General features: G+C 33.6%; 1 pseudogene; it reads left to right on the plus strand.

The window, feature by feature from the left end:
• LOC105530496 overlaps positions 1-15602 on the plus strand; it is a 169818-nt pseudogene extending 154216 nt beyond the window's left edge.
• The last annotated feature ends 1823 nt before the right edge of the window (positions 15603-17425 follow it).

The following is a 17425-nucleotide window of genomic DNA, read 5'->3' on the forward strand; positions in this document are numbered from 1 at the left end:
ATCCCTACAAGTTCCTAAGTTGTTTTTAAAATAAACAAACAAACATCATTTCATAGAAAGGAAAAAATATATAAAAAGAGCTCAAGACATACACTAACAAGCAAAAATGTATAGGGGAAGAGAAATGTGTAGTTTTGAATTAACTGAAGAAAACAAGAGGAAACTGGTCTGCATACGAAAATGTACATCCTGGAAAGTCAGGTGTGAAGATTTCAGAGCAGGAATCTATTTGACTTGAATCTCCCCTATTTCCTTAACAGAAATGAGAAATTGCAGTATTTATATTTCATGGCTCAGAGACCTATCTCCTTTGTCTCTATTCCTTACTCACTTGAGCCTTTACTAAAATCACTCTGAAAAACTTGAGGACAGTGCATAAGAAGAAAAGCAATCACATATAACATTTCCCTTTCTGCAACTGAAGTAGTTTCTTCGGTTTCCTTTATCCTTAACAGTTTTTCTTATCCTTTAGACCTAAAAATGTTTCTGAGTTCCTTTTATTTTCTTCTTGTGATCATGAGAAACAGAATATATTTTAAAATAGTCCCAAGGGTCATCTGTATCTTTTTAAGCTAAGTTTCCCTTTCTGTAACTTTATAGAAAGAGGAATTTTATGGGTTTGTTACTAGAAAATTACTGAAGAAAATTAAAATGTTAAGTATGTGATTTTGGTGCATCAGGTGTCTCCTAGTTAATATATTTAGAACATACTCATTATTTGGGCTAATAGCATTTTTGGTGGTACCTGTTATTCAGGAATAGTGTGTTTTTAAACCACTGTTAAATCAATCACAGGGTTGAGCGAAAAATAAAGAGGAGTCTACAATCACAAGAAGTACAGACATATCTAGGATTCTTATTCTTCTGAACCTATGCTTCCTTCATGGTCTTCATCACTATAAATACTCTGTACTATTTGCCACACTACTTGCAGGACATTGTCTTGTGATACACGACAAATCATCAAAGTTCATTGGGATTCCATGAGAAATCAGGTATCTTGGCAATGAAATGACCATGAATAAACAACAACTCTGGTGGCCTATTTTCTGAATCTTATGAGGATCATTCCTCCCCAATTATAGTTAAATCTCAGACATTCAGTCTGTAATCAGTACCACTGGAAGTCAACAGCGTCATATTCTGAGGCGACCACTGAACCTGGAATAGCTCAATCCTTTTGTGATTCAAAGGAATGTGACTTAAGTTTCTCAATTTACATGCCATTTCATTGCAAGGAAAATGAAGAAAAAAATATTATTTAAAAATATTTAGACACTTCAGTGTTTGCCATGATATACACTTTAGAATTCAGCAGGGGTTCAAATTTTAATAGGAACATCGAAATAATTTTTAGACTCTGAGCATAGGCTCAGATATATCAATATACATATTTAGGACATGATTAAAAGGAAGATGAGGAGTTGAATCTTAGGGATCAATCAACTATTGCCAGGTTAAAAAATGACTTTCATTTTTTTCGAAGTAAAAATGAAGTCTATATAGTATCTCTCAGCTAAGAGATTTATAGACTGTGTAGAAAATGAAGACAGAAAATATGGGGGGTAGAAAGATTATAAACAGTAATGATATACTTAATGATGAACTAATATGTATTAAAAGCTTTTGGTTTTGCATGGCATTTAAACATACACCACCCTCCTATTTCTTCACAGCAAACTTCTTAGGTTTGTATCTCATCAAAATACAGTTTATGAGAAAATGTTTTAAATATTCATATTTTACTGATTTATACTGAGGATCAGAGATTATATGACTATGTTAAGGTCAGAAGTAATGTACCAGGATTTAAACTCAGGTACTCATCTCAAAACTTGTCTTTTTTTAATTAAACAAAACTGCCTTTATCATACTTCAGGGTCACCAAATCAATACCATTCCTCAAAAGAGAAAATTGAGACTAGCCTGTAGGTCTCCAACACTCATACTAGGCAAATATTTATTTCAATATTATCCAGCTTATTCCAACATATTATTTATCTTGAAAAATAAGCTGAAAATGAGTGTAAAAATGAGAATTTAACCTACAAATGGTATATTCTGTGAAGTAGAACTTCTGACATTGAGGACATTTAAAATAAGCTATATACAACTGAAAATACTTAAACACTTTTATCTATCCTTTAAACCTAAAAAAAAAAATTTCTCAATTTCTTTTAATTTCTTCTTGTGATCACGACAAACAGAATATATTTTTAAATAGTATTAAGGGTCATTTGTACCTTTTTAAGCTAAGTGATGTTATTTTTATCTTTCTATGTGACAAAGCAAAATTGATCCTTCCTAATTTTGCAAGAAGCTGCCATGTGCCAGAGAATGTTCCTATTATAATATCCATAACACTTGAAGAGACATTCAGGATGTTATTCATCAGCCAATTCAATGCTCTTGGATTCTAACATTCCATTTTAATTTAATATGAATGATGGTTTCTCAGCTTAGTCAGCAAAGGACATTTTGTATAATCAGTTAGCAATGTAGGAAAAGATATGACACTAGGTTATGCCTTCATTGTTACTGACTGCATAAGCACTTTAGATATTTAACTAACAATTTATCCACTTGATGTAGAACAACTATAAAGTTAACACAGTGGGAATATTTAGCAATCTGTTTAATTATTATTTGGAACAAAATTAGAAATCTAATATAGATATAGAAATATCTTTCTGATATTTCTTTAAAAACATACCCTCATATTTGAGTAATTTAATCTCTCATACAATTCTGACTTGCAAATTTCCACTTAACTTATTTGTAAAGTAATATACAACAATTTGGCATGTAAGTTGTGATGACTGACAGTCAAATGATAAACTGATTCTAGGTGAAATTCCTAACGTGCCTGTTTATGGTTCTGGAACTTGACTACTGGTCTAATGTCATCAAATTTGTAGCATGTTGGTCAGTGGAACTGGGAAGCTGAAAAACCATTCAGATATCCATTTCTTATATGAAACTATGTCTAAATAGTTTATCTAATCCTTATTTATTTTTTAATTCAAAGGACTAAATTTATATATAAGATTTTCCCCACTTAGATAATATAATGTGAGTTCATTACAATAACAACTGTTACCATGCTGAAGGTAATAAACTAAGACCTCAAAAGGACTAAGATTTTGTCTCTCTATGAAGTGGTAAAGGAATCATAATACAGCAGCTTTATTCTAAGGTTCTATTATTGTTGAAAGTGTTTGATATTTTTAATTTCTTGAGGGAATTAGAAAAATACACCTAAATCCTACAGTTTTAAATTTGAAGACACTTGGATTTAACATTTACTGAACTCCTAATTTACAAAGAAATGCAATGTCCTATAAGACACTGTAGTGGATACATAACAATTTACCTATTGCACCTGTCCTGCCATAATAAATCTAGGGGACAAGATCAGATGGAAACGGTTCCTGAAATTCAAATACTAAGGGGTTAGTTCCATAGAAGTGGATGTGATAGATTGACAAATGGACAGAATTACTTAACCCCTTCTATCCAGGTCCATTTACAATGTGATGTTTTTTAGCTTACCTCATTAACAGGTAAAATTTATTTCTCCACCCCTCAAATGTGCATTGGCCTAGTGATAGCTTTGGCCAATAGAAGGTGGCAGAAGCAAAGTTGTGTTATCCTTTCACTTTCTTTTTAAAACCTGGAAATGCAATCATGTGAACAAGACTAGGCCAGTTTTCTGAAAAATGAGCTATCACATAGAAGAAAATCAAAGCAGCCAATACCAAGTCGATTCTCAGAAGCAGACCCAATTAATTTACCATCAGCTTACAGTAAATACATGCAAGAGAGAGCCTAGGTATAAACAAAAGAATCAGACAACTGGAACACATTAAAAGCAATAACAAATGGTCATTGTTTTAAGCCACTAGGTTGTGGAGTGGCTTGTTAGGCAATGACAGCAAACTATTGTAGAGATCAGTAAAATCTCCTTAAATGTGTCAGACTGTACATCTGAAATGTATAGGTAGATGCACAGAGGTGAAAAAGATGCATGAGAAGGAGAAGTTCACTTTTGACTAATACTATGGAATATGTGTCTAGAAATAAAATAGCATGAACTTCATTTTGTATTATCTGTTGATGTTTTTAATAGACTATTTTTTAAGGTTTAGATTTCCATTGAGAAAACAGTTCCGAGTTCCCATATATTCCACACCCATTTCCCTCATTTTAAAAATCTTATGTTAATATGTTATAATTAATGAAACAATATTGATACATTCTCATTAACTAAAGTTTATACTTTATTCACATTTTCTTAGTTTAGTCTTAAGTCCTTTTTCTGTCTCTCAATTACATCCAAGATAAAACATTTTATTTGGTCATCTGGTCTCCTTAGGTTTGTCTTGGTTGTGGTAGTATTTCAGACTTTCCTTGCTTGTGATGACTTTGACTGTGTCCAGGAATACTGGGTGTGTATTTTGCAGGGTATCTATATTTTGGAATTTGTCAAGGATTTTGCATCATAGTTTACTGTGGTTATGGGTTTGGGGGCAGAATATCACAGAAGTGTCATTTCTTTATATTGTACCTACTTACAAGCATGATATCAGGGTATTGAAATAATTTTTCATGGTTGATATTGACCTTAGTCACCTGCATGAGGTAGTGTTTGTCAAGTTTTCTGCTGCAAAGTATTTCTCTTCTCCCTTCCCAAACTGTCATTCTCAGAAAGAAATCACTAAGCATAGTCTACCTTGAAGGGGTGAAGGCTTATGCTCCCCAACTTTAGGACAGGGCATATATAAATACATTAGGGATTCTTCTGCATGAGATATTTGTCTCTTCTCCCATCATTTATTTATTCAGGCATTTATTTATATTAGTATGAATTTGTGGATATTTATTTTATAATTTGGATTAAACGCCATAATATTTATTTTGTTACTCAAATGTTTTCTGCTTTGGCCATTGGGAGATCTTTCTCCTGGCTCCTTCTTTCCTTTACTACCTCCGCATTAAGGTAACTTGGTTTTGTTGAGGGGGACTTCCTTATTTTCTTTCACAACAAGATACTGAAGTCTCATCTTGCATATTTTCTTTTTTGCCTTAGTTTTGGCGTCAGCCATTTTTCCAAGGAAACTTTTATTATAGAATGTTATTAGAAGCTGAGATCTGAGTGCTGAATATGCTTGTGGCTACTTGCATGCCCTTGCTTCTAGGTTTTCTTAACTACCAGAGCAAGAAAAAACATCATATAGACAGACAGATAGGATGGATGGATAGATAGATAGATAGATAGATAGATAGATAGATAGATAGATAGATAGATAGATAGACAGACAGATAGACCAATAGATAGATGATGGACAGATCTATTTTTATAGATGTATAAATAGTTCTGTGAGTAACTGTCTTCACCTACATTTTATGAAACATGAGTCCACACTGATGTCTCCAGGTCTACTGCATTACCACATAGATCGTTTTAGATCCTTCCTCCTGCTTACATGTAAACCCTAACTCCAGCAGAAGTCTGTTGGCAAAAGCACACCATGCATATATTGGCTCATTTCCAGTAAACATGTATAGCCGATACAGAATCATTAACCTGTATTCCCATGGAATGAATTTATCAGTTAAAGCAGTGATTATTCCACATGACAGTAAGGGCCCTTCACAGGAAATCCCTAAAGATGATGTATTTGTCCATTAATGCACTGCTATAAAGAAATACTTGAGACTGGGTAATTTATGAAGAAAATAAGTTTAATTGGCCCATAGCTCTGCAGGCTGTAAAGGAAGCATGGCTGGGGAGGCCTCAGGACATTTACAATCATGGTGGAAGATTAAGAGGAAGCAAGCATATCTTCACAGAGAGCGAGGGAAGGGTGAAGTGCCACACACTTTTAAACCATCAGATCTCATGAGAACTCCTTACTATCAGGAGAATAGAAAGGGGGAAAACCACCCCCAGGATCCAATCACCTCCCACCAGGTACCTCCCCCAATATTGGAAATTACTATTCAACATGAAATTTCTGTGGGGACGCTGAGTGAAACCATATCATATGACTATGAAAATATCTTACTTCTAATATTATTTTAGGATTTATTAGGCATACTTTAGATCTATGATTTTTTACATTGAGTCCCTAAAATACTATGCTTTTACAAAGTCTAATATCCTGAAATAAAATTTGAATAGGTAAAATAATTTATTAGTCTATGTTGCATATATATATGCATATATATGTTGCATATATATATACCTATATATGCCTACATATTATATAATATATTATTATTATTATTATTTTTGAGATGGAGTCTTGCTCTGTCACCCAGACTGGAGTTCAGTGGCGCAATCTCGGCTCACCACAATCTCCACCTCTGGGTTTAAGCGATTCTCCTGCCTCAGCCTCCTGAGTAGCTGGGACTACAGGTGCGAGCTGCTGAGCCTGGCTAATTTTTGTATTTTTTTTTTAGTAGAGATGGAGTTTCACCATGTTGGCCAGGCTGGTCTTGAACTCCTGACCTCAGGTGATCTGCCTGCCTCATCCTCCCAAAGTGCTGGGATTTCAAACGTGAGCCACCACACCTGGCCTACAATATATTATATAATAATAATAATAAATCATTATTATTATTAGTCTAAGAATTATCAGTCTAAGAAATATATATATATTATATATATATATAAAATATATAATTTAAGAAGCTATGTCTCTGCTGTCACAGAAATCTTAAGTAGCAAATCCAATACTTTAGCTAACACTAAAGTTTACCAAGGTCTACTTCTGTCCAAAGACTTTCCAGATACGTTTCACCATCTCCAAGGTCAGCACCTTTGTGCAAGCAATATCGACATATAGCCTAATTATACATCACATTCTCCCTGACCCATCCTAGTACTCTGCAACAGGAACTAATATGAGTAGGTAACTAATCTTGGTCCATTTGAACCTCCTGAGAAAACTAAGCCTTGTTTTATACAACTCAAAAGTCTTTAAATTTCAGTCACAATATGTTATCATTAACAATTATCTTAATTATATGCCTGATTTATGTAACATCTAAAAATCAATGACCTCAATTTAAGAATCTATGTCTCTGCTCTCACAGAAATCTTAAGTAGCAAATCCAACACTTTAACTAACACTAAAGTTTACCAAAGTTTACCTCTGTTTAAAGACTTTCTAGGTTTGTTCCACCATCTCCAAGGCCAACGCCTTTGTGCAAGCAATCTTCTTTCCTCATGTGAACCAACTGCTACAATGGCCTCAAAACTGATTTTCCAATTCCCACTTTGATATTACAAACTATTTTCCACACAGCAGAAAACATAGTTATTTAGAAACAATAGAAATTATATTTCTACCACATTTAGGTACATTTTGTTGTTTCTCATTATACTTAGAATAAAACTCAGACTTTCAGTCATCAGTTAAGAGGTACTACATCAACACATCCCAGCTGTTCTCCATGCCACAGTGAAGTTTCAAGAAAGAGTACTTCGTTTTTGTTTCTTGAAAATATCCCTGTTTTTGTTTCTTGTTTTTCTCATTCTGTGGCCCAGGCTGGAGTGCAGTGGCCAGATCTCCGCTCACTGCAAGCTCCGCCTCTCGGGTTTACGCCAATCTCCTGCCTCAGCCTCCAGAGTAGCTGGGACTACAGGCGCCCACCACCACGTCCTGCTATTTTTTTGTACTTTCAGTAGAGACGAGGTTTCACCGTGTTAGCCAGGATGGTCTCGATCTCCTGACCTTGAGATCTGTCTGCCTCAGCCTCCCAAAGTGCTGGGATTACAGGCGTGAGCCACCACGCAAGGCCCGAAAATACCATTTTTATAATTGTTCACTTGACTACTCCTTACTGTTCTTTAGCTCATGCCCTGAGTCTTTGAGGTGAGTGCTATGATCCCTTCCTCTATGCAAACCTCTCTTCTCTGGTCCTCTCTATCAAATTTGAAAGTGTCTTGTTTGCTAAATAGCACATTCTAATTTTTTTTTTTTTTAATCCCCTTCTGGTAGATTGTAACCTGCATGAGACGTTCAGGTCATCACTGTGCATGCCTAGGTTAAATCTAGGTCAGTGACTATCGTACACCTGTCACAGATTTGCTATCAAAGATATATAACTGAACTACTGCGTGACCAAAATAAATACAATAACATTGTTCCAAAGCATTTAATTTGGGGCTAATATAAAGCACATTTGGGTCAATTTTCAACATTTTCTAGCTTTTTCTGCGAGTTTCACTTTAAATATAGCTGAAATTAATAAAGGGTTACTAATGTTGAGCAAAGGATTAAAAATTGAAGTAACAGTGTAAAACGTTTTAAATTTTGCCACAGTGATTGCATAGTGAACTGAAGAAACCGACTATAAAGTTATTTTTATTGGGAAATAATTCAGCAACTTTAGTAAAATCATAAAGGCCTTTACTTTAAAGCAAAGAAAAAAATTACTTTTAAACAAAATTAATGATCCCCAATACAAGGATCCCAGTTATTTATATAATTACACCAAACCCTTAATAAATATAACACATAAGAAAATCACTTATTTAAATATCTGAAATGAAGTTTAATTTTTAAACTTGGTTTTATTTAATGACAGTACACAGAACAATTCTGTGTATATTATAATAAATTATATTTGTATAGTTAATTCCACATGTGATTTTTCTTGTTATAAATACTAGGAAAATATTCCATAAAGTTTTTATTTTTTAATGTATGACTTTCCTTGTTCATTTGTTTATGACGCATTCTTTTTTGCTGTTGTCATTTATGTTTGTTACGTAGACAGATTTGAGATTTTTAAATTCAGTCAAATCTGCTATTTTTAGATGTACAGAAGTATTCAATAATATAATAACTACTACAATCAAGATACTGAATATTTTCAAAACCTCAAAAAGTTGCCTAAAGTCCCTCTGTAGGCAATTTTCTCTCCTTACGTGCAGACCCTGTAAATCAGTAATCGTTTCTTTCTTTACAGTTTTTCCTTTCACAGAATGTCATTTATATAGAATTTTATTTTTAGCCTTTTCAACCTGGTTTTGTTCAAATTGCTTAATACTTTGAGATTCATTCACATTGTTGCATTTAACAGAAGTGTGTTCCTTCTACCGCTTAGTAATATCCTATTGCATGGATACATTGCAGTTTGTGTAATTCAGTCACCAGTTGGATATTTGAGTGCTCTCTAGTTTTGGTGATTATGGATAATTCTGCTATATACATCAATGCAGAGGTCCTTTTGAGAACATATGCTATTTATTCAAGAGTAGAATTGCTAGTAAGAATATGTTTAACTTTGAAAGAAATTCTCAAACTGTTTTCCAAAGTGAAAGTATTCTTTTTACTTATCACCATCAATGTATGAGCGTTCCAATTGTTCTGCAGCCTTAAAAGCATTAAGAGAGTTTATGCAATTGTTGTCTTTACATTAGTACGTGTGTAGTTGGCATTTATTGTGATTTTAATTTGCATTTTCATAAGGACTAATAATGCTGAACAGTTTTTCATAAGTTTTTTTGCCATTATTTCTCATCTTTGGTGCATTGTTCATTTTAATACGTTGCCCAGTTTAAAATTTGGATTATGTGTCTTCTTATAATTAAATTGTTAGGGTTCTTTAAATGATCCTCATAAGGATCCTTTACCAGACAAGTGTTTTGAAATATCTTTGAGGTTTGTGGTTATTGTTTCAATTTCTTAACCTTTTAAATAGTTGAACTTTTTAAAGTCCAGTTTTATTTCTTTTGTAGTTCATATCTTTTTATGTACTGTATAAGACATCTTTGTCAAACTCAAGATTGTAAGAACGTTGTTTACTTCCAGTGTTTCATTTTCTTAACTCTTAACATTTACAGCTAGGAACCATATCAAGGTAATTTTTTGTATATCGTCAAGTAAAGGTCGAGAATTTCTTTTTTTATTGAAATATGGATGTCTAGTTGCTTCAACATCATTTATTTAAAAGACACACCTTTTTCCATTTAATTATCTTGATACATATGTTCAAAATTACATTAATGTGGGTCAGCTTTTGTAATCTCTATTCTGATCCAATTATCTCCAGGGCTCATAGTTCTCTTCTTTTTTATTGTTTTGGTTTTGATTCACCTTTTTATTTTTAAATTTGATGAATATGTAATATTTTCATATACTTATGGAGTATACGTAATATGCTGATACAAGGAAATAATGTGTAGTGATCAAAACAGGATAATTGGGATATCCATCACCTTAAGCATTTGTCATTTATTTGTGTTAGAAACATTCCAACTCTACCCCTCTAGTTATTTTGAAATATATAAATAAATTATTGTTATTTATAGTTATCCTAGTGTGCTATGAAACATTAGTTTTTATTTCTTCTACCTGACTGTATTTTTGTATGCATTAACCAATGCCTATTTATTATCCCCTCCTTCCTTATCTTTCCAGCCTCTGGTAGCCATCATTCTACTCGCTACTTCCATGAGATCAATTTTTTAGGCTCCCACATATGAGTGAGAATATGTGTTATTTGTATTTCTGTGCCTGGCTTATTTCACTTAACACAGTTTCCTTCAGTTCAATCCATGTTGTTGCAAAAGCATTTCATTCTTGCTTATGACTGAATGACATTCCATTGTGTAGACATATCATATTTTCTTTCCTCATTCCTTGATAGGCCCTTAGGCTGATTCTATATCTTGGCTGCTGTGACTCATGTTGCAATAAAAATGGGAATCCAGACAGCTCTTCAATATACTGATTTCCTTTTGTGTTTTAATATACACAGCAGTATGGTTCATATGGTACTTTTATTTATGGTTTCTTTAGGAACCTCTATATTTTCCAGAGGGGCTGTACATTCCCACTGACTGTGTATGAGCATTCTCCTTTCTTCACATCCTTGCCAGTATCCATTGTTTTAAATCAAAGTCATTTTAACTGAGGTAGGATGATATCTCATTGTGGTTTTGACCCTCACTTCTCTGATGATTAGTGATGTTGACAATTTTCACATATACCTGTTGGTCTTTTGTCGTTTTTTGAGAAATGTCTGTTCAGGTCTTTTGTCCATTTTTAAATCAGATTGTTTTTTCTATTAAATTATTGAAATAATAATAACATATTAATACGTATTCATCCATTCTAGCCATTAATCCCTTGCCAGATGGGTAGTTTGCAAACATTTTCTCCCATTCTGTGGGATGTCTTTTAACTTCTTTGAGTATTTTCTTTGCTGTACAGCTTTTTAGCTTATTATCCCATTTATTCATTTTTACTTTGGGCACCTGTGCTTTTGAAGTCTTACTTAAAAAATCTTTGCCCAGATCAATGCCCTGGAACATTTCCCCAATGTTTTCTTCTAGTAGTTTCAGAATTTCAGATTTTAGATTTAAGTATTTGATCTATTTAGATTTCATTTTTGTATTTGATGATAGGTGGGGTCTAGTTTCATTCTTCTACATATGAATATCCAGTTTCCCCAGTACCATATATTGAAAAGGCTGCTCTTCCCTCAATGGATGTTCTTGGGGCCTTTGTTGAAAATGAGTCTACTTTAAATGTATGGGTTTGTTTATGGGTTCTCTGTTCGGTTCCATTGATCTATATGTCTATTTTTTTTTGCCAGCAATCTATAGATTAAATCCAATCCCTATCAAAATATGAATGACATTCTTTAAAGAAATAAAATGTATATAGGAGCACAAAAGACCCACAATAGCCAAAGCAATCCTAAGAAAAATGAGCAAAACTGGTGGCATCACATACCCAACTTCAAATTATACTTCAAAATTATAGTGACCAAACTAGCATGGTACTGGCATAAAAAACTTATGTGGACCAATGAAATACAATAAAGATCCCAGAAATGAAATGTATCGGTCTTCTTATGTCAGTAGCACACTGTCTTTACGAGTATTGTTTTATTTATTGTAAACTTCGAAATAAGGTAGTATGAAATCTCCCAATTTTTTACGTTACTTTAGAAAATCTACATCTTTTGCTTTCTCATATATTTTTATTTTAACTAAGTTGCTAATTTTACAAAATGTCTTGCTTCAAATTTTGTGTGTGAGTGATTTCACCGATTAATTTTTCAATTAGGGGAGAATTGATACATGAATAATATCAGGTCTTCTTATGGATTATGGATTATCTCTTCAATTACTTAGGTCTGTAATGATTTTTAATGATTATTTCATATTTTTCATTATCCAAATACTGCACATATTTTATTAAATGTTATTAAATTTACCCTTGCTTTATTTAATATTTGTTGTTGCTCTTGTGTACGGTTCTGTTTTTAACCTCAATATATAATTGTTCATTGATATTATGTAGAAATATAGTCAATTTTATTTACTAATCTTTTGGTTTAATCTGGTCTTTTCTACTCTTATTAGGAAAAGGCTTAAATTATTAATTTTTTCAGTTCAAATGCAAACATTCAATATTACATATTTCCTTTTAAGCAGTATTTTATTTGCATCCCTCTGGTGCTGCTGTGTTGTGTTTTACATTTTCCTCAATTCAAATACTTTCTATTTTCTCCTGTTAATTCTTTAATTCACGTATTATTTGGAAGTGTGTTGTTTAATTTCCAAATATTTAGCGATTTTTCAGGTATCATCCTGTTATCTATTTCCGGTTTCAGTCAGTTAATGACTACATTTTTGTTAAGGTCAAATAACATTCTTTGTAGGATTTTAATTCTTTTAAACTTTTTGAGTTTTGTTTTATGGCACATATTGGCTATGTTGCCTAAATAGAATATATATCACTCTTATATTCTATAAAGCAATTAAGTTGGCTGTCAGATTGTTCAAGTCATCTATATACTTTTTGATTTTTGTTGGTGTGTCTATGTGTTAGGTCTACTATGGAGAGCAAGTGTTGAATGTCCTATGATTTTAAATCTTTGTGTTGTTTCTTTTAGTGCTAAGATATTTGGAATTGTGTATTTTTCACATTTTTGCCGTTTTTCTCTCTAACATATACAGAGTAAATCAGGTCATTTATTTTGAACTCCCTAAAAATCTTATTTTGATCTTTCTTGATCTGAAGTTTCATGTATGCATTCTTTTTACATTTGATTATGAGATTTGTTGAGTTCCTTAATTGGTATCTTCCGTAATATCTTTCTTCATTTCTAAAAATGTTGGCTACTTTCTCTGCAACCACTTGCCTCTGTCATTATATCTCTCTTTCCTCTCAAATTTCAATCAGGCATTCATTCTGTCTTTGGAAATTTTAATATCTTTAGTTGCTGTCTTTCTGTTACTTCTATAAATTACTTTGCTCTGGCTTTCTTACACTATACTTCTATTTAAAAAAGTATTTTTTGACTATGAGCTTATGTGTCTAATAATATTTTCCAGATTTGAAGTTCAGTTGTGATTGGATCCTTCTAGAGGGGTTTTCAATTTGCTTCTGTTAGCTATCTGAATGACTGACTCTCCTTAAGTAGTTCAAACTAAGTTCTAGGATTGAAATTGTTTAGGCATCCCAGACATATGAATTAATTTTGGGTAACCCTTTGAAGGCTAACTTATTCCTTCACATTCTCAGAGAAGTGCTTCATATTTTATTATTTAACTTAATATATTGTTTAAAAATGGGCGATTTTCCTTGATGTCTCCTATGTTTGTTTCTAGTTCATCTTTAATGTGATGGTATACATCTTTTGATTAAAGTGAGGATATAATTTTCAAACTCTTCATGTTAAGTAAGACCTGAGTTTTTTTTAACTTTTATTTTATGTTTAGGGGCCCATGTGCAGGTTTGTTATATAGGTAAATTGCATGTCATGGAGGTTAGTATACAGATTATTGCATCACCCAGATAATGTATATACTACACAATAGGTTGTTTTTGTTTATCTTCACCCTCCTCCCATCCCACACTCTCAAGTAGACTCTGGTGTCTGTTGTTCCCTATTTTGTGTCCATGTGTACTCAGTGTTTAACTCCTAGGTGTAAGTGAGCACATTCGGTATTTGCTTTTCTGTTGCTGCATTAGTTTGCTTAGGATAATGACCTCCATCTGCATCTGTGTTGCTGCAAAGCACGTAATCTCATTTTGTTTTATGTATCCAGTGTATTACCATTGAGAGCCTCGGAAATCGTTCTTAAAAAAAATTTAAGGCTGGGTGCAGTGGTTCTTGCCTGTAATCCCAGCATTTTGAGAGGCTGAGTTGATTGGATCACCTGAGGTCAGGAATTCGAGACCAGCGTGGCCAACATGGCGAAACCCCAACTCTACTAAAACTATAAACATTAGCTGAGCATGACACATGCGCCTGTGGTCCCAGCTACTCGAGAGGCTGAGGCAGGAGAATCGCTTGAGCCCGGGAGATGGAGGTTGCAGTGAGCCGAGATTGTGCCACTGCACTCCAACCTGGGTGAAAGAGGAAGACTCTGTTTCAAAGAAAAGAAAAATTATAATACATTAACATTATGCTAAACATAAGAAGTAAGTACGTGAGTTTAAAGAAAACAAAAAAACAGCTTGTATATGAGGCAATGCACTTCTAAAGGATTAACAACAACAATTAGGAAATATATTTACATGCATAATATTGAAGATATGGCACAAGAAATCATGGGAGATGAATATTGATTTGAGAGAGATGTATTGTTTGTTTTGTTTTTTAAAAATAACTCATTTAAATTGTTAAATTTCAAGGAAAGAGAAATAAATTTTCAGGCATTAGGCAAGCAAAGCAAATCATCCCTTAGGGTAAAAATAAAAATAACCAAGCTGGTGTTTGTTCTTTTAATGCTAAGAAGTGATGCCAGAAAACAATGAAAAATTCGAATTCCAGTGTCTGGTCACAGACTCCTTAAAGCAAAATGATCATATCTGTCAGCATACTTACATTATGTGTAGCATTATAGAACAAATGTAGAAATAGTAACAACACTAATATGCCTAACATTTGAAGAAGTAGTGTAGAGTAGGGATCGATCTACATAAGGTGTTCAAGTGTGTCAGAGGTTGGCCAGGTGGCCTAAGTCTCCTTTGGACCTCATGCCAGAAAGCTGGTCCCGATTGTAAATGTTATTGATCAAAACAGGACTTTGGTTGATGGACATTGCACTAGGGTAAGGAGACAGGCCGCTCGTTTCAAATGCATGTGGCTCACTGACTTCATCCTCAAGTTCCTACACAGCACCCTCCAGAAGTATGTCCGACAAGCCTGGCAGAAGGCCAGTGTCAGTACAAAATGGACAGCCACAAGGTGGAACAAAAGGATTGAAGCCATAGAAAGGAAAGCCAAGATGACAGATTTTGATAATTTTAAAGTTATGAATGCAAAGAAAATGAGGAGCAGAATAATCAAGAATGAAATTAAGAAGCTTCAAGAGGCAGCTGTCGTGAAAACTTCTCCCGAAAAAACACCTGCTGCTAAAGGTGCTGCTGCAGCTTCTGCAGCTGCTATTAAAGTCCCAGCAAAAAAACATGACCACTGTAGGAAAGAAGGCTCCAGCCTAGAAGGCTCCTTCCCAGGAAGCCACAGGCCAGAAGGCAGTGCCTCTTCCAAAAGCTCGGAACGGTCAGAAAACTCCAGTTCCAAGAGCACCTGCTCCAAAGTCATTTGACAATATTGCATAAGAGGCTGTTATGAAAGTAAATAAAGGTTCTTTTTGACATGTTCAAGTCTTTTTTTAAAATCTAATTTGTCTGGGAAAGCCACCACATAGATTTTCATAGTCTTGTATTAATTTAACTATTCTGTTCCTCCCTTGATCCACTGCTATTTGTATATTTTGATAAGCTTGTGCATAACTCTGTAACACAGAAAACAGCTGATGGCTAGCTAGATCCAGTTCTTCCTCAGATCAGACATTTTCAATAAAACGAAAATAGTAATACGTAAGTATCATGTCCTGAGGAGACATTAGCTCAATCTCTCAATACATTTGATTACAAATTTCAATATAAGAAAATAATAATTATTTTAACAAGGTACGTATAGAATTATCTTGGTCATGACTGTTCAGCCAAGAATATTTCTTTTCTTCTAGTACAGGGAGTACATCTCTCACATGGGAAGTTTTATCTCCTCTTTCCAGTATGAAAAGAGATTAGAATGACATTTTTACCTTTGCTGCTTTGGAAGCACCTTTAGCTCAAAATAATTCTTATACCCACAAGGCACAGTTGGGGGTACATATTCTGCCATCCATCAATATCTGTCATTTTATCATTTGTTTCCCAGTTGACATATCAGTTTTCAATTTGTTTTACCCCATCCTGCCTTCTTTTAGATGAATAAAATACTATCAGCCCGTTTTTCCTCAATTTACTTATTTATGCATGCATGTTTTATTGTGTTTTAAGTAGTGTTCAAGATTTACAACATGGATTGTTCACTTCGTTGATAAAAATTATTACTTTCAAACATTCTCCACAGTCCTAAAATCTTAAACACAAATTCTATTTAATTTTTATACCTTGCATCATTGTATTCATACATTTAAATTAATATTCAGAATTCCCTAGATGTTTTTTATTTGTCTGGTACTGTCAATGTCGCATAAATTTCTTTCTTTTTTTTTTTTTTTTTTTTTGAGATGGAGTCTCGCTCTGTGGCCAGTCTGGAGTGCAGTGGTACGACCTCAGTTCACTGCAACCTCTGCCTCCCAGGTTCAAGTGATTCCCCGGTTCCAGCCTCCTGAGTAGCTGGGACTACAGGCGCACGCCACCACGTCCTGTTAAATTATGTGTTTTTAGTAGAGACAAAGTTTCACCGTGTTAGCCAGGATAGTCTCAATCTCCTGACCTCATAATCTGTCTACCTCGGCCTCCCAAAATGCTTGGATTACAGGTGTAAACCACAGCACCTCGACATAAATTTCAATTTTAAACTCATACTTCAGTCTTTGTTTCCCTTCATCTATTCTTACAAGTCTGTGTTTCCTTCTTAATAATAATTTGCCATAATAATTTTTATTTCTTTAGAGCAAATTTTCTGGAGATAAATCCCCCAGTTTTGTTGTTGTGGGTGTTATCTAGAAGAGTTTTTACTTCTATTATTTAAAGTATATTGAGTATACTTGTTCTTTCTTTGTTGTTATCAAGGAGTCTCTAGACATCACAATTCTAGCATAAAAATTGTATTATTATTTTTTATTGAACAAGTCTTAACTTTTATTGTGGATTTTTGATTTACATATATCTAAAATTTCTATTTAGAGACTTCCTTATATTTTGGATATCCACTTTTAAACTAATTGCAACATTAATATAAATTATTCAACCAGCATGTAAATATGAAGCAGAATAATAAAAAGAATAAGAATATTTCAAGGTTCTTGCAGCCTAGACCTAATTTGTATTACTATGTCTTGCTTTCTCAAAGCAAGACATATCTATATATCTATAATTTTATGTCCATGATTTACTTGCATTTAAGATATATGTTTTTTCAAACA

Source organism: Mandrillus leucophaeus, unplaced genomic scaffold (assembly GCF_000951045.1).
Source record: "Mandrillus leucophaeus isolate KB7577 unplaced genomic scaffold, Mleu.le_1.0 Scaffold827, whole genome shotgun sequence".
In the NCBI taxonomy this organism is placed as follows: Eukaryota; Metazoa; Chordata; class Mammalia; order Primates; family Cercopithecidae; genus Mandrillus; species Mandrillus leucophaeus.